Here is a 24,572-nt window from a genome sequence, read left to right as displayed (position 1 = left end):
TACTATTAATTTTACTGAAAATACTGCTTTAGCTGCATCTCAAAATTTTGAAGCTATGTGTGTATTTAAATTCAGTTCAAAAAAGTTGCTAATTTCTCTTGATTTTTTTATTTGGCCCATGGCTCATTTACAAGTGTTATATTTAGTTTCCAAGTATTTTGGGATTTTTCAAATATCTTTTGCTTTAGATTTCTAATTTAATTCCATTGTAGTTAGAGAATATACTTCATATGATTTGAGTCCTTTTAAATGTGTTGAGACTTATGTCTTAGAACATGATTTATCTTGCTAAAGTTCTATGTACATGTGAAGAGTGTGTATTCTGCTGCTCTTAGGTGGAGTTACATAAATGTCAATTAGTTCAAGACGGTGGATAGTATTATGGAGGTCTTTTTTTGTATGTTTATTGATTTCATTTTGCTTTTTCTATTATTGTAAAAAAGAAAGTGCTGACTATAATAATGGATTTATTTTTCCTTGCCGCTCTATTAGTATTTGATTTATGTACTTTGAAGTTCTGCTAGTAGATATATGTTTACATTTGTTATTTCCTATTGATAAATTTACCTCTATCATTATGAAATAACATCACTGACTAGTGATAATATTCTTTGTTCTAAAATAAAACCTATCCAATAGGTTAATATGACCACTTCAGCTTTCTTTTTACTAGTTTAATACAGTGTATTTTTTTCTATCCTTTTATCTTTAACTTATTTATATCTTTATACTGAAAGTGGATGTTATAGGCAACATATAGTTGGATATGAAATTTTTATCTAATCTGACAATTTCTAACTTTTAATTTGGCTGTTTAGACCATTGATATTTAATGTGCATACCTACAAGGTTGTTTTGAAAGCTATCCTCATGCTACTTAATTTTTATTTGTCTTACCTCTAGTTTCTGCTTTCCTCTTTCTTCAGTCTTTTTTGGATGAATTGACTTTTCCAGTGATTTTTATTTTATTGACTTTTATGGCCTGTTATCTGTAACTAGTTAAATACCACTTTAAACTAACTACTTAATATAGTGCCACAGAAAGTTATATAAATAGCAAATTATATAAATGCCATTTCATTTATAGTGTAAAATCCTATACCAGAATGTTTTCATTTCTTCTTGTCCAGACTTTGTGCTGTCATCATATGTGTTTTCAAGTTCAATAATCTTGTCTTCTGCAATGCTAAATCTACATTAATCCCATAAAGCATATGCTTCATCTCACCACATTACATTTTTCATCTGTGGAAGGCAAGTTTTGTCTTTTTAATTTCATCTATGTCTCTACTCAATTTTTCCATTAGCCTCTTAATTACATACAATGCAGTTTCATAACTGTTTCTGTACCAATCATATCAACAATATCAATTATAGGATGATTATATTTAATTGATTTTTCTCTTAATTATGGGTATTTTCATGTTTCTTTGCATTAACAGTAATATTTGATTCCATAGTAAACATTGTGAATTTTTCCTTATTGGGTGCTAGGTATTTTTATATTCCCATAAATATTCTTTACCTTTGTTCTGCTATGCATTTAAGTTACTTGGAATCAGTTTTATCCTTTAGAGTCTCACTTTTAAGTTGCTAGTAAGACCAGAGCAATGTCTATCCTAGGACTAATATTTTCCTATTGTTGAAGCAAACACCTTCTGAGTACTCTACATGGCATTCCATGATTATAAGGTTTTATACTCTTGCTGGTGGGAGGAAGAACCTCCCAGACTTGTATGAGCCCTAGGGATTGCTCCCTCTAATCCTATCAGTTGCTTTTTTTCCCAGCCACATGCATACACTGATCATTAGTCAGTTGAAGACTCAGTAAGAATGCTCCATAGAACTCTAAAACACTCTCTCTCTGTTCAGCTTTCTCTTCTCTGGGACACTTCCTTGTATTATGTTAGCTGACTTAATCTCCCCAAACTCTCAGCTCCATCTCCTGAACTCTGACAGCTCACTAGTCTCCACTTACATCCCTGTTCCCTGTACTGTTGTCCAGAAACTCTCTAGACAGTCAGCTGTGGCAACTGGGGAGTTCACCTCATTTATTTTCCATTCTCAGAGGTCACTGTCCCTTGTTTCTGAGGTATAATGTCTTAAAATTTGTTATTTCATATACTTTGTCCATTTTTTGTTTCAGATAAAGAGTAAATTCAGTATCTATACTCCATCCTGACCATGAGGAATCCATTCATTCTAAATGTTTTAGAAGTGTCTGAGTTCTTTTTTCTTTTTTCAGTCCATGAGAAAAAATATGAGTCAAGAACTCTGGCTGCCTTCTATTCCTTTCTTTTGGTTTCACACCCAATTATCTCCAGGTAATTCCACATGGAATTACCAGTTTTGAGGGAATAGTTACATCAATTAACAATGCAGCCGCTAAGTAGAAATAACATTTGTAAATATTTTAATGACAGGCAGAAATGTTTACAATGTATATTGTGCAAAAAGATTATTAAAATTCTATATATCTGAAATAAATGCCGTATGCAAAAAAAGTGGGAAGAAGAGCAGTGAGTGATATGAAGTATGCCAAAATCTTAGCAGCCATATCTGGTTGGGGAGACTGTGAGATTTTCTTCCTCTTTGGATTTTTTCTGTCTTTTCCAAATTATTATAATAGATGTGTATTATGTTTAAAAAGACTAACTTTTGTTTTTATTTTTAAGAATGAAATTTAGGGAGACAAAAAAATGAGAGACAATTTTGATGGAAAGTTACAGAAAGTCAAAGATTACTGCTTAGCTATGTCTCCTAGGATCTCAGGCACTCTTTTTTGCTTGGTCTTGCAGTAATAAACATATCCCTATGTTTCTATAATGAAGGCCTGGATTATAAAACATCATGAAAAAATAGGAATTGAGTAGCCAGAATTTAGCAAACAATGTTTTATTCTCACGGTGTTAGGAAGAAAGGAGCCAACTCATAAAATGTTAATAGTGCTTTCTTCGGTAATGGCTAAAATGTTCCACCTTGTAATGGAACTCAGGAAAATGCTTCTGAAACATTCTGGAAGTTTCAAGAAAACTGATGGGAGAGAGCTTTAGTTAATGAACTCTACTTTCTCTTGGTTGCCAAATTAAGAGACCTCAGTGGACTATTTGATCCTTAGGTCAGGTTCCTTCTACGATCAATTTACAGAGAAGAGAACAGTAAGTAGAAAAGAGGTCCAGAGAATCCATCCACTAAGTCACTCAATCAACAAGAATACACTTGTGTATACAGCACCAAGTAGGGCTGTATGGCTCTTCTATAGTTGAAGGAGCACTGTCTTGTTCTTAGACTCAAACACACCTGAATTCAAAACCTAGCTCTGCCACTTCAAAAAGAGTAACTACAGGCAAATTTGCAACCCTCCTGAGCATCAGATTTCATTTCAACAAATCATGAAAACAAATTATCTCATAGAAGTAATGTGATCATGAAGAAAAATATATGTAGCAGTATCTAGCATATGGAAGGCACTCAAATCTATGTTCATCCAATAAAATCTGGGCAGCCATAAGTGACTAAGATATTCTCTTTTCATTCTAAGAGGTCTCCACCTAGCTAGCAGACAAGATATTCACAAACAAGGAGCTGCTGGAGGTGAAATATAATTGAGAATCCTACTATTTACTATCAAGGATAGAAGCCAAGAAAGGGAAGACAACCCAAGGAGCTGAAATGGTTAGAGCACGAAGACTTAAACTGAGTTTCTAGATGTGTGAATATTTAAAAAAAAAAAAAAGTATGTACAGTTTTATATATAATACAGCATCATGTCACATAGGACATGTACTCTTCTTTCATATATTCAGATACATTCAAAATAGTTCTTAAGGCTACAAAACAGAACACAGAAACATAAACAGGAATATATTCAATACTTACAAAAAGTGACACGATAAAATATATAAAGTACTAGTTTCCTTTCAACACTTCGAAAGATATGTATACTTTTTTTTTTAAGTAAGATCACAATCACATCTTCACATGCTTTTAAGTATGATTTGTTCTCAGTGTAAGGCTATTGCCATTTTCATACATAAAAATTTTTCCAGCACTGTAACAATGGTAATTTTTAATCCATTCAACTCATCACTCCCATCCTATAAGAGAAAAACTGAATGAACTGAAAATCAACTCTTCTTCGATCTGTCGGAGAACTGAGCTTCACTGGGAAAACCAATGCTCCCCAAATAGGAGAGACAAACAGGCAGAAACAAAGACAACTAACCAGGGCAGAAATGCACAAGCAGAAACCACTGTGGGAACTGTTACCAGGTAGGAAAACCAAAACTGTAATTGACAAATTACTGGACGCTCCATGTGGACAACTCTGAGAATTAAAATGAGTCTCTAAAAAAGTAGAATCGGCAAAGAAGGACAGCCAACTGAGTGATGGCTCTGTTGTTATTTAAAATTTAAACAAATTAAGTGGGTGAATCCATTTAGATGTGGTGAATTGTATAGATGGGCCTGTCTTTATGACTTCCCAAGATTTGACTACACATGGTAGTGATGGGATCTTAGAACATACAGATGCAAAAGAGGAAAGGAGGAACATCAACAGATTAGAGATTTCTACAACACTGTGTGAGAAAAAGGGAAGAAGTTCCTAGTCATCTGGGCCAAACAATGCAGTGAGGTGTCAATAAAGAGAGGGGCAGCTGCCTTACACCGCAGATCTTAGAGATTGGAGGGAGAGGGTAGGAATGAGATGTGACGTGGAAAACCGCCCTAACATCAAAGTCAACACCACGAGTTTCCCTTGCCAGTCCTTCCCATTAAGGGGCCAGGAGTAGCCAGTGAGATGGAGAATCCAAAAACTATGTCATCACTAGTTCTCACACCCTTCTTTGATTTTCTTCCTAACACTGTCACCACCTGGCATTCTGTTATTTAGTTAATTGTTCATTGATCTACCATTTCCCCTACAAGCAAGTAAACTCCAGGAAGATAGGACCTTGGCTGATCTTCAACTCTTTTTCCTTAGTGCCTAGTTAAGAGTAAGCACTCAGCAGGTATTTGTTACAGGAATGAGTAAATGAATGGATGGATGGATGGATGAACCAAGCCATCAATGAATGAAACAGATATTTCACAGACTTAGCACATTTCCCCCTGTGTCTTGGGGCCTTCCGATTCGTACAAGAGAAAGGAAGATCATAAGCAAATCACACGGAAGGAGGAGGCACAGGCCACAGAGGGAGTCAAGATTTGCCACACCAGGTTAAGACTGCTTTTGCGGGGCTCCTTCATCATTTTCTCAGAGAAGATCCTCTATTTTCCCTTACTGGGCCTCTCAGAAATCTCAATATCAACATACTTTTCCACCAGCTATTATAAATCTTTCCCCTTGAAATTTCCAATTTGCCATCTTTGTGCTCTAGCATCCATGCCAGCTGGCAGCTCTGTCCCTCATATAGACCATCCATCCACCCAGAGGAGATACAACTGCAGGGGATCAAGTCACAGGAGGGAACTGCAGGTTCTGTTCCCAACTTCTATAGAGCATTATGCAGATAATGTTTCTTCACTGAGAAAGCAAATTTCACTCACTCATAAGTGGGATAATTTGCCCTCCTAGCAATCGGTGCCACTCACTCACGAAACTCTAGTGCCCTCATCGACATTTAGACCAAGAGAAATTTACATGGAAACAAACAACTAGACAGATTTTTTTTTTTAAATGGAGAAAACTACTAAAGGTTCATTAGATTAATCTCCAAGTCTGTAAACTAAAGTGGCACCACAGTGCTAGACATAACACCCAGGTCTCCTGACCCCACAGCCTGAGTCACCCGTTGCCAGAGCTGTGGGTTCCAAAGAGGAGCTTGCAGTGACTTATTTCAGGTTACAGATGCTTCCACCCATCCCCTCACAGGTCACTTGAATGCAGTGTTAAAGCACCCTGGATGTGATATTCTACCTGTGAAAAATCTTTGCACCACTTTCTATCCCAATCTATTTAAATATGTCACTGAGTCTAAAAATAGACCTAGTTGCTTAAGTCCTGCCTTCACTTCCATATAACCTACAGAGGAAAATAGTACCAGAGGCCAACTTCTTTTCTAACGTCTCCTGCAAGCACGAGCTAAGAACAGGGAGCAAGGCCCCAGACTACAATTACCTCCTCTTATACCCACCTGAGAGCAAATCCCAGGCGGTGTCTTCAAACACCTAGTTTCCCTCACTCATTATGCCTGTACCCATGCCTTATGGTTGGCCATTCACTCAATAAATATTTACTTAGGTCTTCACTATTCTTGTTGCAGTAGGGGATTATGTGGTATTAAAACTTGGCCATGTCCCTGCTTTCCCTGAGCTTCCAGGGCAGTTAGATGATACAGAATGATACATTCTGAGTTTCTGGAAGAGTTCTGGTTACAAATGTTCTGCAAACTATAATATATTACCCCAGAATTGTCTATTTATCTTTTTTAAAAAGGCAAGAGAGGGAGGTGGCAAGATGGCAGAAGAGGAGGAGACTGAAATGACATCAGGTCCCAGGAGTTCAGCTACACAGTTATCAAATCATTCTGAACACCTACAAACTCAACAGGAGATAGAAGAGAAGAACAGCAGCAACTCTAGGAACAGAAAATCGACCACTTTCTGGAAGGTGGGATGTTAGGAGAAGTGAATCCAAAGTTACAGGAAGACCAATCGTGGGGGGGCGGAGGGCAAGCTCCCAGCAAGTGGTGGAGCAGTGGAGCACAAAATCAGAACTTTCAGAAGCCTGTTCCACTGAGGGACATCACCCCAGAGGCTAAGCGGGGGCGGGGGGGGGGGCGGGGGAGCCCTTGCGGGGACACTGTAGTCTCAGGACCTGCGGGGTCACAAAAAGACCAGGGGTATCTGAGTGTGGCAGAGCTGCCATGTATCCGAACAGGGAAGCCGGCTACAGAGATGGAGCTGAGGAGTGCACTCTCAGCTCGGGGTTACCTTAAACCATGATCTGAGACACAGTTGAGCCACTGCTCTTTGAGCAGGGACCTCACAAGTGACAGATTGGGGGAGACTTCCTCCTTCCTCCTCAGAGAGAAGCAGCGTGGGAGCACATGGCAAGAATCTTCTGGGTTTGGAGACTCCAAATGGGTCTGTGCACCAGCGACAGAAATGCTCAGTCACAGGCCAGGTGAGTATGGAGCGCAGCCACAGACCAGGGATACAGGAGGGATTGACTGTTTTTCTCTGAGGGCACACTGAGGAGGGGGTTCCCGAGCTCTTGGCTACTCCGGGCCAGAGATTGGGAGGCTGCCATTGTCATTCTCCTCCTCCAAAGCTCTACCTAAAGCATTCAGGAAACAAAAGCTCCTGAAAGCGAACCTGAGCAGATTACTAAGCCTGGCCCCTGGCAAGCGCAGTGCAATTCCGCCTCGAGAAAGACATTCGAGAATCACTGCAACAGGCCCCTCCCCTAGAAGAGCAACAAGAACATCCAGCCAAGATCAAGTTCAAGGAGAACTGTGGAACTCCAGAGCTAGGGGAAACCAACACACAGAATTCATGGCTTTTTCCCCATGATTCTTTGGTCTTGCAAAGTTAAATTTTTTTTTATTTAAATTTTTTCTTATTCTATTTTTTTAACTTTTCCTCTTTCCTCTATTAATGTTTTTAACTGTTTTATCTTATCAATAGCGTTAAAAAATCTTTTTAAATTTTCATTGTTATATTTTATCCCTTCATTGTATTTAACCTTATTTTTTGTATACATATTGGGTTTTTTTCCTTTAAATTTTGGGATACAATTTCTTCTAATAGATCAAAATATACCCTAAATCTAGCGCATGGCTTTTGTTCTAGCCTCTAGCCTGACCGCATTCTTTCCTCTTTTTTTTTCTTTTTCCAACCAACTTATCTTATCAATTCCTTTTTTAGAATCTTTTATGAATTTTCATCTTTACAATCATATTCCATGCCTTCATCGTGTGTATATGTGTGTGTGTGTGTGTGTGTGTATATAATTTTTTCTTTCTTTAAAATTTTGGGAGGTAGTTTCTTCGAAGAGACCAGAAAATCAAAATCAAACGGGTGGCTCTGTTCTATTCACCAGCCTAATATATATATATATCTCCCCCCCTTTTCTTCTCCCCCCAGTTTCAGGTCTCTTCTGATTTGCTTAGCATATATTTTCCTGGGGTCTTTGCCACCATTTTAGTATTTTGTTCTCTCATTCATCTATTCTTACCTGGATAAAATGACAAGGCAGAAAAACTCACCACAAAAAAAAAAAAAAAAAAAAGAACAAGGGGCAGTACCAACAGCTACGGAACTAATCAATACAGACATTGGTAATATTTCAGAACTAGAGTTCAGAATGATGATTATCAAGGTGCTAACTGGGCTCAAAAAGGCATGGAAGATATTAGAGAATCCCTTTCTGGAGAAATAAAATCCCTTTCTGTAGAAATAAAAGAATTAAAATCTAACCAACTTGAAATTTAAAAAGCTATTAATGAGGTGCAATAAAAAATGGAGGCTCTTACTGCTAGGATAAATGAGGCAGAAGAGAGAATTAGTGATATAGAAGACCAAATGACAGAGAATAAAGAAGCTGAGCGAAAGAGAAAAGAGAGACAACTACTGGACCACAAGGGGAGAATTCAAGAGGAAAGTGATACCATAAGATGAAACAATATTAGAATAATTGGGATCCGAGAAGAAGAAAAAAGAGAGAGGGGGGCAGAAGGTATATTGGAGCAAATTATAGTGGAGAATCTCCCTAATATAGCAAAGGAAACAAGCAGCACAATCCAGGAGGCACAGAGAACCCCCCTCAAAATCAATAAAAATAGGTCCACACCCCATCATCTAATAGTAAAACTTACAAATCTCAGTGACAAAGAGAAAATCCTGAAAGCAGCTCGGGACAAGAGGTCTGTAACATACAACAGCAGAAATACTAGCTTGTCAGCAGCCTTATCCACAGACCTGGCAGGCCAAAAAGGACTGGCATGATGTATTCAGAGCACTAAATGAGAATAATAAGCAGCCAAGAATATTATATCCAGCTCGGCGGTCACTGAAAATAGGAGAGATAAAAAGCTTCCAGGACAAACAAAAATTAAAAGGATTTGCAAACACCAAACCAGCCCTACAGGAAATATCAAAAGGGGTCCTCTAAGCAAAGAGAGAGCTGAAAAGTAATAGATCAGAAAGGAACAGAGATAATATACAATAACAGTCATCTTACAAGCAATACAATAGCACTAAATTCATATCTTTCAGTTGTTACCTGAATGTAAATGAGATAAATGCCCCAATCAAAAGACACTTGGTATCAGAATATATAAAAAATAAAAAAATAAAAAAAACAAGATCCATTGATATGCTGTCTGCAAGAAACTCATTTTAGACCCAAAGAGAGCTCCAGAATTAAAGTAAGGGGATGCAAAACAATTTACCATGCTAATGGACATCAAAAGAAAGCTGGGTGGTAATTCTTATATCAGATAAATTTGATTTTATGCCAAAGACTCTAATAAGAGATGAGGAAAGACACTATATCATACTCAAAGGGTCTGTCCAACAAGATCTAACAATTTTAAATATCTATGCCCCTCACATGGGAGCAACCAATTATATAAACCAATTATTAACAAAATCAAAGAAACACATAACCAATAATACAATAATAGTAGGGGACTTCAACATCCCCCTCACTGAAATGCACAGATCATCTACACAAAAGATCAACAAGGAAATAAAGACTTTATTTTTTTCTCAAAGATTTTATTTTTATTTGACAGACAGAGATCACAAGTAGGCAGAAAGGCAGGCAGAGAAAGAGAGGGGGAAATAGGGTCCCTGCTGAGCAGAGAGCCTGATGTGGGGCTCGATCCCAGGACCCTGGGATCATGACCTGAGCTGAAGACAGAGGCTTTAACCCACTGAGCCACCCAGGTGCCCCAAAATAAAGACTTTAAATGACACACTGGACTGGGGAGACATCACAGATATATTTGAACATTCCAACCAAAAGCAACAGAATACACATTCTTCTCTAGTGTACATAGAACATTCTCCAGAATAGATCACATCCTGGGTCACAAATCAGGTCTCAACTGGTATCAAAAGATTGGGATCATTCCTAGCATATTTTCAGACCACAGTGCTCTAAAGCCAGAACTCAATCACAAGAGGAAAGCTGGAAAGAACACAAATACATGCAGGCTAAAGAGCATCCTACTAAGGAATGAGTGGGTCAACCAGGAAATTAAAGAAGAACTGAAAAAATTCATGGAAACAAATGAAAATGAAAACAGAACTGTCCAAAATCTTTGGGACACAGCCAACGTGGTCCTGAGAGGAAAGTATATAGCAATACAAGTCTTTCTCAAGAAACAAGAAAGGTCTCAAGTATACAACCTAACCCTACACCTAAAGGATCTGGAGAAAGAACAGCAAAGAAAGCTTAAATCCAGCCGGAGAAGAGAAATATAAAAATCAGAGCAGAAATCAATTAAATAGAAACAAAAACAAACAAACAAACAAACAAACAAACAAAAAACCGTAGAACAAATCAACAAAATTAGCAGCTGGTTCTTTGAAAGAATTAGTAAGATTGATAAACCCCTGGCCAGACTTATCAAAAAGAAAAGAGAAAGGACCCAAATTAATGAAATTATGAATGACAGAGGAGAGATCACAACCAACATCAAAGAAATGTAAACAATTGTAAGAACATATTATGAGCAACTATATGCCAGCATATTTGACAACCTGGAAGAAATGGATGCATTCCTAGAGACATAAAACCTACCAAAACTGAACCAGGAAGAAACAGAAAACCTGAACAGACCCATAACCAGTAAGGAGATTGAAGCACTAATCAAAAATCTCCCAACAAACAAGAGCCCAGGGCCAGATGGCTTCCTAGGGGAATTCTACCAAACTTTTAAAGAACAACTAATACCTATTCTCCTGAAACTGTTCCAAAAAATAGAAATGGAAGGAAAACTTCCAAACTCATTTTAGGAGGCCAGCGTCCCCTTGATCCAAAAACCAAACAAAGACCTCATCAAAAAGGAAATTACAAACCAATACCCTTGATGAACATAGATGCAAAAATTCTCACGAAAATACTAGCCAACAGAATCTGACAGTACATTAAAAGGATTATTCACCGCGACAAAGTGGGATTTATTCCTGGCCTGCCAAGGTTGGTTCAACATTTGCAAATCAATCAATGTGATACAACACATTAATAAAAGAAAGAACAAGAACCATATGATACTCTCAATAGATGCTGAAAAAGCATTTGACAAAGTACAGCATCCTTTCTTGATCAAAACTCTTCAGAGTATAAGGATAGAGAGTACATACCTCAATATCAAAGCCACCTATGAAAAACCCACAGCGAGTATCATTCTCAATGGGAAAAAATGGAAAGCTTTTCCCCTAAGGACAGCAGTGATGTCCACTATCACTGCTGCTACTCAACATAGCACTAGAAGTCCTAGCCTCAGCAATCACACAATAAAAAGAAATAAAAGGCATCTGAATCAGCAAAGAAGAAGTCAAACTCTTAATCTTTGCAGATGATATGATATTTTATGTGGTAAACCCAAAAGACTCCACTCCAAAATTGCTAGAGTTCATACAGGAATTCAGTTAAGTGTCAGGATATGAAATCAAGGCACAGAAATCAGTTGCATTTCCATACACCAACAGAAAGACAGAAGAAAGAGAAATTAAGGAGTCGATCCCATTTGCAATTGCACCCAAAACCGTAAGATACCTAGGAATAAACCTAAGCAAAGAGGCAAAGAATCTGTACTCATAAAACTATAAAGTACTCATGAATGAAACTGAGAAGACACAAAGAAATGGAAAAACCATCTATGCTCATGGACTGGAAGAACAAATATTGTGAAAATGTGTATGCTACCTAAAGCAATGTACACATTTTATGCAATCCCTGTCAAAATAACATCAATTTTTTTCAAAGGAATGGGACAAATAATCCTGAAACTTATATGGAACCAGAAAAGACCCCGAATAGCCAGAGGAATGTTGAAAAAGAAAGCAAAAATTGATGGCATCACAATTCCAGACTTCAAGCTCTATTACAAAGCTGTAATCATTAAGACAATATGGTACTAGCACAAAGACAGACACACAGATCAATGGAATAGAATAGAAAGCCCAGAAATGGACCCTCAACTCTATGGTCAGCTAGTCTTCAACAAAGAAGGAAAGAATGTCCAATGGAAAAAAGACAGTTTCTTCAACAAATGGTGTTAGGAAAATTGGACAGCCACATGAAGAAGAATGAAATTGGACCATTTCCTTTCACCACACACAAAAATAGACTCAAGATGGATGAAAAACCTCAATGTGAGACAGGAATCCATCAAAGGCCTTAAGGAGAACACAGGCATCAACCTCTTCCTCCTCAGCCACAGCCACTTCTTCCTAGAAACTTTGCCAAAGGCAAGGGAAACAAGGGCAAAAATAAACTATTGGGATTTCATCAAGATCAAAAGCTTTTGCACAGTGAAGGAAACAGTAAAACCAAAGGACAACTGAAAGAATGGGAGAATATATTCACAAATGACATATCAGACAAAGGGCTAGTATCCAAAATCTACAAAGAACTTCCCGAACTCAACACCCAAAGAACAAATGATGCAATCAAGAAATGGGCAGAAGACATGAACAGACATTTCTGCAAAGAAGACATCCAGATGGTCAACAGACACATGAAGAAGTGTTCCATATCACTCGGCATCAGGGAAATACAAATCAAAACCACAATGAGATACCACCTCACACCAGTCAGAATGGCTAAAATTAACAAGTCCAGAAACGACAGATGTTGGCAAGGATCCGGAGAAAGGGGAACCCTCCTACACTGTTGGTGGGAATACAAGCTGGTGCAACCACTCTGGAAAACAGCATGGAGGTTCCTCAAAAAGTTGAAAATAGAGCTACCTTACGACCCAGCAATTGCACTATTGGGTATTAACCCTAAGGATACTAATGTAGTGATCCAAAGGGGCACATGCATCCAAATGTTTATAACAACAATGTCTGCAATAGCCAAACTATGGAAAGAACCTAGATGTCCATCAACAGATGAATGGATAAAGAAGATGTGATATGTATATATACAATGGAATACTATGCAGCCATCAAAAGAAATGAAATCTTGCCATTTGCAGCAACATGGATGGAACTAGAGGGTATTATGCTGAGCAAAATAAGTCAATCAGAGAAAGACAATTATCGTATCATCTCTCTGATATGAGGTATTTGAGAGGCAGAGTAGGGGTTGTGCAGAGTAGGGAAGGAAAAAATGAAACAAGATGGGATCAGGAGGGAGACAAACTCTAAGAGACTCTTAATCTCACAAAACTGAGAGCTGCTTTAGGGTGGGGGTAGGGATAGGGTGGCTGGGTTATGGACATTGGGGAGGGTATGTGCTATGGTGAGTGCTGTGAAATGTGTTAAGCCTGATGATTCACAGACCTGTACCCCTGGGGCAAGTAATACATTACATGTTAATAAAAATAATTTTTTTAAAAAAGAAGCATTTAAAAAAAGGCAAGAAAGTCTTATTAAGTGAGCACACTCCTTAAAAAAAAAAAGAAAGAAATAGAAAAAAATCGAAAACTTCTGAGTGCTATTAAACACCAAAACATGAAAGATGAGATCTGTCACATGCAAAACCGTCCTAAGTAGAGAGAATGATTCCTAAAGCAGAATAAAGAGCCAAAATGGTAGTATTGATACACACGAAAAACAATGGGGTCAAAAGAGAGAAAGTGATCAGAAAATGGGAAGTCAAGGTAGATATAATAATGTTAGTGGCCACAACAAGCTCACTTCAATCTTGAAATTTTTCAAGCTCACAACCTAAGAGAATAGAATTTAATTTTATAAGTGTATTTTTTAAAATTATATACAGAAAATCACAAATTGAAAAAAAGACCTGGTCAAGTATGTCAATATTTGGTTTGGAAAAAATGGTCACCAGCCATAAAGGACATAAATGACGTCCACTTCAAAGCACTCGGAGAAGAATATGTAAGAGATGAATACTTAATGCCACAGGAAATATGAAGAGAAAGAAATTGTATTTTACTGAGGAAATCCAGAAAAGCATCACGGAGGAGGTGGTCATCAACTGACCCTTGAAGGATGGATAGGATAATGATGAGCAAAACTTGAGAGAGGCTAAGGTGATTAGTAAAAAACTAAAAAATAAAAAACAAACAAAAAAATAGAGTTGGAAAAATGTGTTCAGTATATAGGAAATGAAGAGTAGATCAAACGGGTTTGATATGAACTTAAAATAAGATTAAGTTCAAAAGGCAAAAGACCACGACATATCAGACTGGGGATTTTAAACATTATATGAGAACAATGTAAAACCAGCTAAGCTTTCCGATGAAGGAAAGGACATGATGGAATGATGCTGTAGGAATTAGGCAAGGCCAAAAAATGAGCCAGAGCTGAAAACTGAACTCTTCAGCTACCAATAATTTACACCGTCGTGTGAAAATATTGTATTGATTTTTTTCTAAGAAACTCAGATACCTCCATGAAAGTAAGCGTAACATGAAAAGTGGAAGTCGAGAGTTTTGGAGGACTGAATTCTAAATCACAATGGTATTATTGTGATATGGGGAAGGACATGAATTCTGGGCTGTTTCACAATTTCAACTGAAACTTGGAAGTCCTAACCTGCAGGGTCCTGGAGACGGTTCTGCAAGAAGATCCTTGCCAAGAAGATACCAAAGACTAGAATACATTTCTTTCAGAAGTGTTCTGCAGATAAGTATTACCAAAATGTATCTATATGCAGAATCTTTTCTGTGGAGTCATAGAAATTCTGGAGCTCTGAAAAACTGTGTATTTGGGGAGAGGGCAGAAAGGCAAGAAACTTTCCTTCGAGTAAAAAAAAAAAATGTTTAAGGCAGATAGATCTGGGGGAAGAAAGTTTATTGTATTGGTCACTGCTTCTCAAAAACCAGATGTTTAAGAACTGGAGAACTGATCTGAACGCAATTCAGTAGACTCAGTGAAAAGGAAATATATTTGAAGTCCAGAATTCCATTTCACAAAATCACCATATGTGAAGGCTTGGGCTTTGTAATGTTAACTTGCACAACACTGGCTATGGAGTGAAAAGAAAAAAGAAAAAAAAAAGACTGTTGCTGGGAAGGCTGTTTAATTCTTTATTAATTGGAAGTGTCATGGTGTGGCATAAATGAGGAACCCATTACCAGTTTAGACTTTAAGCCAAAAATACCATTAACATCAAAGGGAGAGAAAGGCCTCTTCAATCTACATAGGGTGTAGACAACCTGCCCTTCAAGGAGAAAGGGCAGACATGAGGTAGAATACAGAACATTAGTCCTCGGGAGTAGAAAAAGACTTGTGGCATCATGAAGTCATTCTCATAGTTAGAAAGCAAAGATTGTGAAGTTTTGGTCATAGGTTAAAAATAAGCAGGAATCACAACTAGGGATCTCAGCTAAGATCAGGCCAGGAACAGAACAGAGGACAGAGAATGGATCTTGAGCTACACCACCCCCTAAGCAATTCCTTGGCTGTCTTGCTTAAAGGTTTAACTAGTTCCCTTAAGACAAAGAACTGAGTATTTCCATCAAAATCTACAATATGCTCTACTAACTATAACTATATTCACTTCAGTAAGTGTAAATCATTTAATTAAAGGGTAAATATAGGTTACCTTAAATCAAACTCCATTGGATTTCATTTTCCCAGCCGTGGATAATATTTTAGACAGACTCTATAGGTTTTATAGTTATAAGAACCACCTCACTTTGATAATTCATACCCATTTTCTGGAAATAAGGTATTAAAATATCCAGTCTAGTTGAAGTTAAAACTGCAATCTCACAGTCTATTCAAGGCTTCTCCCTCTCCTTACTCATGCCAGCAACTGAGGCCTGGAGACCTAAATGGGGAAGGAAATGGAAGCGTATCTTTGACCATTTCCCCTGACCTATACCACCTTTTCTACTCACTTTGTAGGTTCTGGCTCTGGCCTGAATACTAGAACGAGTATTAGAAGGGCAAAAGGTGGGGCACCTGGGTGGCTCAGTGGGTTAAAGCCTCTGCCTTTGGCTCAGGTCATGATCCCGGGGTCCTGGGATCGAGCCCCACATCAGACTCTCTGCTCAGCAGGGAGCCTGCTTCCCCCTCTCTCTGCCTGCCTCTCTGCCTACTTGTGATCTCTGTCAAATAAATAAACAAAATCTTAAAAAAAAAAAAAAAAGAAGAAGAAGAAGAAGGGCAAAAGGTTAAGTATCTTTACTCACACTGGGTGGTCACCATGTCTTGTCGTGGCCATTGCGGCCATTGCATCGGAAAGTTTGTAAGCTCTTCAAAAACCATCCCTTTTACCCTGAGGGAACCATCACACTGTGTTTTCTTGACTTGGTTAATGTATTTTCCGGATGTAATGTATTCTCCTGCAATACCCAAAGGACACCCCAGGAGGTCACCCCACAGGCAGTCCCTGTATCTATACAACCTCACCCCAGCTAGCAACCTTCCTGGGTGAAATATCTTCAAAACCAGTCTGTTACTTTCCACAGCACCAATGTGGCCCAGGAGGAACATATGAATACATGCCTTGATAAATTATGGAAATGTAACTTGTTTTATCAAGACATATTCCTATTTGTGGGCAGTACATCTTGTATACTCTTTGCAGAAAACTGTCTAGGACAGAGAATGAAAACTGACTGAAAAGGAAGTCAGGGAGAATTGAGTTAATATTTATGGAGGACCTCCTATATATAAGTAAGTTGAACTAAAAGAGGTGAAATGATTCGTTATGGAAAGTAACCATCATTTTATCATCCCAATTACTCTGCTTTTATGGGAACTTCTCTACCACGACCCCAACATTTTCTGTGAACTGCACCCTGACATAAACAACAACCAGCATGGCTGAGAAAATGAAGGCTTTGGTCACTCTCAGCCTGGGCCTTACCTGTCATGTCTACTGTAGGAAGGAGAAGACCATATGCAGCCAGAAAGAAGAATGAAGCATATTTCCTGGACTGTCACAGTCTCGGGTTCTATCTGAGCTTGTGACTCAACTTCATTCTTGCCTTTGGATTCCATAAGTCACCCCCTGCTCTCTTGTAGCGTGAGCTAAGCTGGAATATGTCATCTTCAACCAAGTCATCGCCCTTAACTAATACACCCTCCCAAGATCTAAATGCTGCAAAGGTACCAAAGCTCCAAACCCAGGCCTGCATGATTCCAACATTTGTTCCATGACCCACACTGCCAAGAGACAGTACTATGATGGTATGATAAGAACAAGTGCAGGTCTAGGGTGCACAGACGCTAGCAATCAGAACATTGAAGTAATCATCCAAACATACTCAGAACTCATCAAATCCATATCTTCTGAATGTTTCAGCTCTGCAGCTAAGGAATGCTTGGAATATATTGAAGAATGTTCACTGGAGATCCATAAAAGAAGATGAAAGCATTTGAAATGAGAAAAAGCACATAGTATTGCCTCTACAATTCAACTGGCACTTCCTATCCTGCACCCAAATATCTTTCTCATTATGGTCTTATACTGTTTTTTAATATTTTCTTTGTCTCATCTCCCCCAAAATGCTTCTGAGCTTCTTGAGGTCATGTTTTTTGTTGTATTCAACAAACAATAAACATTGTGTTAAATGAGCTAAAATTGAAGGCACACAGCTTGTTCATACACGGGGGACTAAGAAAACTATTTAATAATTTGTTATGAATGTCTGCATTGATGGGAACTGCTTCTGTCCATACCACAACCAAGAAGAAGAAGAATTCTCACATACTAACATGAGATATTTAGCTAGTATTAGGGATAAATTGCTCCAAATTGGAGCAATTGTTGTGGAATATGTCACAGGAGGAAAAGCCTTAGAGTTTCAGCTTCCTCATAGGGGTATGTGTCATTGTCTAGGGCCATTTTGGTTTGGGTCCTTTTAACTTCTCACTTAATAGAGTTATAGACTTTGTGATTCTTACTTCGAGTCTCCCCAAGACCTATAAAGACATCAGACAAGAGTGGAATTTCATCTTTTTACCCCATTAGAACATGCTATATGGATAAACCTCATATTTATGAATCCTGGCATATGGAATTCAGATACTAAAAGTTTATATCTTTAGTAAAGACCAGGCCCATGAAAATGCTCCAAAGGAGAAAGATGTTTTTGAAGATGTTCTCAATTATTTGCTTAGATCATCTAAAAGTTTTGATAACTGGAAGGAATCCTCAAATACTTAAGGCAAAGCATACTATAAACACAGTACTGAGTTTTCCTTCTAGCCACAATGAAATAAATAGGAATGAATGAACCCTCTTACCTTAAGCAACTAGAAAGCCAAATGAAATATACGAAACATCTCTTTCCAGACATTTCTGAAGAGACAGCCCAAGACAGGGACCCTGGAAAGAAGGGGAACTAATGCGATGCTCCCTGACATTGCCTGATCACTTTGCCTAAGGAGTTTCTAGGCTGCAACACAGAGAGGGGGGACCCAAACAGAGATTTGTGGTCCCACTGAGCTGAGGGGACATAGCTCTGTTTTCAGGGAGCCCAAAGCAGGTAGAATGTGTGAGGTGAAATAACAGGAAGAAAAGAGAAGGCAGAATAATTTCTGGAACTCACAAGAGACAGGAACAGTTTAAGTTTTCCAGTAGTCAGGGTGGAGAAACCTTCTAGTTCACAGAGCATTCATTCGAGCCCTTAGAAAGACATTGTCTAGACCACGTTAAATCTACTAAACCTACTCTGAGCTCGCCCTAACAGAGCTTAAGATCAAGTCTCAAAAGTATCTACCTAATTCGAAGTAACTTAACTGCATCCCAGAATATAATCCAACAATATTTAAAGGAATACCGAAAAAATCCAGGACCCAGAAATGTAGAATTCAACATCTCCAACAGCAAATAAAATAACTACCAGGCAGACAAAGAAGTTGGGAAATTAATACTTCCCAACCAGGAGAGCAACCAAAAGAATCAATAGACACCAGAAATGCCAGAAACGCCATAGATGACAGAATTAGCAGACATTAACAGTAAACCAACTATTATAAATATACTCCATGTGCTTAAGAACATGGTGTGAAACATAAAAAATATTATAAAAATACAACTCAAACTCTAGAGATGAAAAAGAGATATCTGAAATGACATTGGATGCAATAAACAGTGGATTTGACAGTGGTGAAGACAAGAGTGTCAAATTTGAAGATAGAGATTTTACCCAAAATGGGAGAAGTAAAATAGAAGATTAAAAATAATTGAAGAGCATCTCTGACCTGTGGGACGAAATTAAATTATGTAAAGTATATGTAATTGAAGTTCCAGAAGTGGGAGTCAGAAAAAAGTGAGGAAATAATGGCCAAAAATGGTTTAAAATTTTGACAGCAACTGGGGGACCTGGGTAGCTCAGTCAGTTGGGTGTCTGACTCTTGATTTCAGCTTGAGTTGTGATCTCAGGGCCATGGGATTGAGCCCATGTCGGACTCTGCCCTGGGCACAGAGCCTGTTTGGGATTCTCTCTCTCCCTCTCCGCTCTTCCTCCAACTCATGTGCGCACTCTCTCTCTTTTAAAAAGATTTTTTTTTTCCTTGCAATTACACACCAAAGGTCCAAAAATCTCAGTGAACTCCAAACAGAAAAAGAGATGAATAAAATTGGGGTGTCTGGGTGGCTCAGTGAGTTAAGCCTCTGTCTTTGGCTTGGGTCATGATCTTGGGGTCCTGGGATAGAGCCCCACATCGGGCTCTCTGCTCAGCGGGGAGCCTGCTTCCCCCTCTCTCTCTCCCTGCCTCTCTGCCTACCTTGTGATCTCTTTCTCTCTGTTAAATAAAACCTTAAAAAAAGAGAGATGAATAAAATTATAACAAGGCAGAGAATAAACAAATTGCCAGAATGAACAGTAATAATGAGAATACAATAAAAGTAGCCAGACAAAAGTGACACAATGGACATTAGGGAGGGTATGTGCTATGGTAAGTGCTATGAAATGTGTAAGTCTGATGATTCACAGACCTGTACCCCTGGGGCAAATAATACATTATATGTTAATAAAAATAATTTTTTAAAAACTGACACAAGATAAGAATGATCATGGACGTCTCATCGGAAACTATGAAAGAGAGAAACTTTTTTTTTTTTAAAGAGAAACTTTTAAAGCACTGAAAAGAAAAACAAACAAACCAAAGAAAAAGGAAAAAAATGTATCAACCTAGAATTCCATTCCCACCAAAAAATATCTTTCAAAAACTAAGGTAAAGACTCTTTCAGACATACATATCATGAGTAAAATCATTGCCCACAGACCTGACCTACAAGACATACTAAAGAAGCTCTTCAGGCAGAAGAATGATGCCAGAAGAAAAAAAAATTGTGTCTGAAATATGGAAGAAAAAAACACTGGAAATAGTAAATATATGGGTAAATACAGAAGACCTTTCTTCTTATTTTTCCAAATTTCTTTATAAAGATAATTGAATGTTTAAAGCAAAAATAAGAATGATAGATTGTGGAGTTTATAGTATATATGGAAGCAAAATGTACAAAAAAATAACATAAGATACAGGAGGGGAAAATGAAATCATACTACAGTTAAGTTTCTTAAAATATCTGTAAATTGATATACCATTATTTGAAGGCACAAAGTGATAAGCTATAGATGCATTTTGTAAACCTACTAAAATAGAGACATAAAAATGGATACAGCTAATATACCAATAGTGAAAACAGAATGATTTAAAAATATACTTAATCCAGAAAAAGGTAAGAAAAGAGAATAAAGAACAATGAAGAGATGGGACAAATAGCATAACAAATAGCATAAAACATGCTGAACATCATTAGTCACTAGGGAAATGCACATGAAAGTCAAAGATGTACTACAACACACTTTCTCAAAAGGCTAAAATTAAAATTTACTTGCAACATCAACTTTTTGATAGGATGTGTGGATTGCTAGAACTCTCAAACATCGCTGGTGAAAATACAAAATTCTATAGCCACTTTGGAAAAGAATTGAGCAGTTTCTTTGTATTATTACTATTATTATTTGAGAGTGTGCATGTGTATGTGTGCACACATGAGTGGGGAGGGCAGAGAAAGAGGGGGGAGGGGTGGAGGGGGAAGCAGACTCCCTACTGAGCAGGGAGCCTGATGGGGGAGCTCCATAGGGGACTCAGTCCCAGGACCCTGAGATTATGACCTGAGCTGAAGGCAGAGGTTTAACCAACTGAGCCACCCAGGAGCCCCAAGAATTGGGCAGATACTTATGAAGTTAATCAATCACTTGCCATATAATCTGGCAACTTCAATCCATACATTCACGTAAGATTTCTATTCAAATGTCCACCCCAGCTTTATTCCTAATGACCCCAAACTGGTAACAATTAGAATGTTCAACAGGTGAATGGATAAACAAACTGTGGTACCCCCATACAATGGAAAGCTACTCAACAATAAAAGGAAATAAACTATTGGGATATCTAATAATGTGAGTAAATCTCAAAAGCATGAGGTTAAACGGAAAAAGCCAGGCACAAGAGAGTACCGACTGCCTGTTTCCATCTACATGGAATTCTAGAAAATGCATAGTAATCCATGACAGAAAAGCAGCATAGCAATCGCTTGGTTCCAGTGGTGGAGTGTATGGGGGGGAACGGGGGGGGGGGGGCGTGAGGGAGTGTATGGATTTATGCCAAAGAGAACTAAGTAAGGAACATTTGGGAGGGGAAGAAGTCTTGATTGTGTTGGTCATTATAGTACTATGTATATATTTGTCAAAGCTTGTTAAATTGTACATTTTTAATGTGTACAGTTTATCGTGCATACAGGGTATCTCAACAAGGCTGGCTTTTCAAATGGAATTAAAGAAGTGGAAATAAAAGAGTGTCAATACTTTATCATTCAGATCATCCCTTGGTCATCACTGATGGGCATTTCAAACCCAGGAAGTGCTGCCCACTGCAGAGAAATCCTGAAATCACAGGCGCAGTGAGAAACAAATGCATCAGTGTTCCTAATGTTTAAAGGCCCTGTGTACCTCGTAAAGCAATGTTTTGGTTCTGGTTTTGTCCCGGTAACCATTCAGTACTGCCCCGAATACATTAATCTATAAATTCTTTGACAAGGAGGACTCTGCCAAATCACATTCTTCTCAGAGCACATGAAAAGAATCAAATGCATTGTTTGTTGAAGGGACCAAATAAATTAATGAATGAATAGAAGGCATTTCTATGATAACTTATCATTCCAACACTTCTATGTATATTATTTCTCTCTTTAGGAAATGATATCTATTCATCTTTAAATATAGTAAGACCCCGTCCATATGAGCATCACAAATTTAGAAGCTTGAAGAATTTAAACAAGCAGAGCTGGGGTTTATCTTTGCATTGTTGCCGGGTGGTGGGGAGGGGGAAGCATATGCTCAAACAATAGTATAGCAACGTGACAATGGTCACCACTTTTATCTTGCATGTCATTTCAGGGTTTACAAGTGGCCTTCGTAACCATTAATCCATTTAAGCCATTTGGGAGCACTATTTTAGCAATAGGCAGCTTCTATCTATAAATAACACAATCTACTCATGCACTGAGGAAAAATTTCTAAGGGATTTTCTAGTTAACACTTTGTTAATCTGTTCTAAACAAAGAGAGAGAGAGATCAACATTATTACACTTTAACTTACAACCCAAAATTATCTTTTTTTTTTTTTTTTTACAAACAGTCTGTATATTGCAAGGTATTTCTTTGCAATGTACTTATGTTCTGAATTGACCTTCAGCCCTCCTCCTGGAAACTCTCCACTCCCTTAGCTTCTGCAATTCTCTTCTCTGTAGCATCTCCTCTTAACCCTCTGACCCATCTTTTCTGTTTCTTCCTTGGGTTTATCCTCCTCCATCTGCCACTAAATGGAGAAGTTGAACCCCTGGGGCTCCACTGTTGTCCATCTTTCCTTGCTATGCTATATACTCTTCCCGGGAAGTTATGTGATTCTAGGAACTTCAACTCTCAGATGTTGCCAAAATCTCTATAACCACAAAATACTTGCAGATAATCAAACCATACCCCCAACCAAACCTTCCCACCCCCCACCCCAGTCTTTTACTTATTGGAATTTCCTTCTACTCCATTGCCAAACCCGGAATCATGAGAGCAATTTTTGACAGCTCACGCTCCCTCACCTTCCCACATTCACTCTCACCAAGTACTAGCATTTCCATATTCTAAATGTTTTTGGAATCTTTCCTTTCTGTGCCAGACACAAACTTCATGTGCTTCATCAAATTCCTTCCAATGCTTCCTTCGGCTCCAACAGCATCCCAGGCCCAACCAATCACCTGTCCTTGAAGTGCAAAGCACACAGCAGAGTCAACTACCTGCAGGCCTAGAGAGTTAGGATCTCTGCCACTTCCAGACTTGGAACAGCACACTATGGAATGTGGCATTTGGTATCTTACAGGGATGCCCTGGTGCAGGGCGCAGGTAACACAACTTAGTAATATGTAGTGCTAACTCCATGAGGTGAAAACAGGTGATGGAGGGCTCCATGAGGTGAAAACAGGTGATGGAGGGATCTAAGCAGATCAATTTGCCTTTCTTCATGGGCTACCCATAAGCAAAGTTTTTCCTTGTGCCATGTTTGGAGAAGTTCAGTATGCTGAGCAGTGCACCTGCCAGCTGACCTGCTATGTCCTTCCCAGTGTATTGAATTGGCAGCCATCACGGTTAAGATATCCCTTGTCATCCCTTCACATCTAACCATCATGGTAATTCATCACTACATATTATATGGAGCCTGGCATGTAATAAGCACTTAATAATGGACACAATTATTATGCTATGATATTATGTAACCAAAATAGGCAATGCTATTGTTCTTTTCATTTCTTATGAAGTCAGACCATTGTCTAAAAAACTACATTCATTGTGTTTCAACCAATTTGAATCCATTTTGTTAAATATAAACCAAACATAACTTTCATAGACAAAGTCTGGAAGAAGAAAACAATACGGCCATAGTAACCTATTTGTGGTGCGATTCTTTGGTTTTGTTGTTTTTTAAAATACGCTTTTCTAAAATGTACACATTTTCTGCAACATATATTCCATCCACTATCAAAATAAACTTTAAAACATCTGTTGTTATGAAAGCAGTAAGATTAATAAATGATAAATAACAGCATGAATAAACAGCAAAAATGATCAATTCCAACCTTGTTTAATGAAATGGTTGATACCTAGGAGAGCTTGTGCAACCTTATTCCAAGTTTCTGTAAGAACAGTTAGATCTGAAATGAGCCTACTACAACCAGGAACTTGAGGACCCCAGGTTGGAAAATCCTAAAGGGTTTGAAATAGAACATCTTAATAGGATTTAAGCCCTGTCCTTATTAATGGAAAACCAATCCCACCCTATTAAAAGCCAATTAGGCATCTCTGCGCCATTTCTAACATTTTCTTTGGAAACACATGTAGAGCCTCAAGAAAGTGGTTATTTTTGTTTTTGTTTTTTGAAAACTCTGACCTACTTTGATAATG

At 38.2% G+C, this 24,572-nt stretch overlaps 1 protein-coding gene across 1 annotated transcript in view; it reads right to left on the bottom strand.

Moving 5' to 3' along the window:
* Window positions 1–24,572, bottom strand: part of TMC1 (transmembrane channel like 1) — a 373,785-nt gene that overhangs the window by 113,944 nt on the left and 235,269 nt on the right. The window lies entirely within an intron of this gene.

Source organism: Lontra canadensis, unplaced genomic scaffold (assembly GCF_010015895.1).
Source record: "Lontra canadensis isolate GAN:19392208 unplaced genomic scaffold, GSC_riverotter_1.0 scaffold31, whole genome shotgun sequence".
Classification (NCBI taxonomy): domain Eukaryota; kingdom Metazoa; phylum Chordata; class Mammalia; order Carnivora; family Mustelidae; genus Lontra; species Lontra canadensis.
Note: the sequence above shows the minus strand (reverse complement) of the source record. Positions and strands in the feature narration are given on the sequence as shown.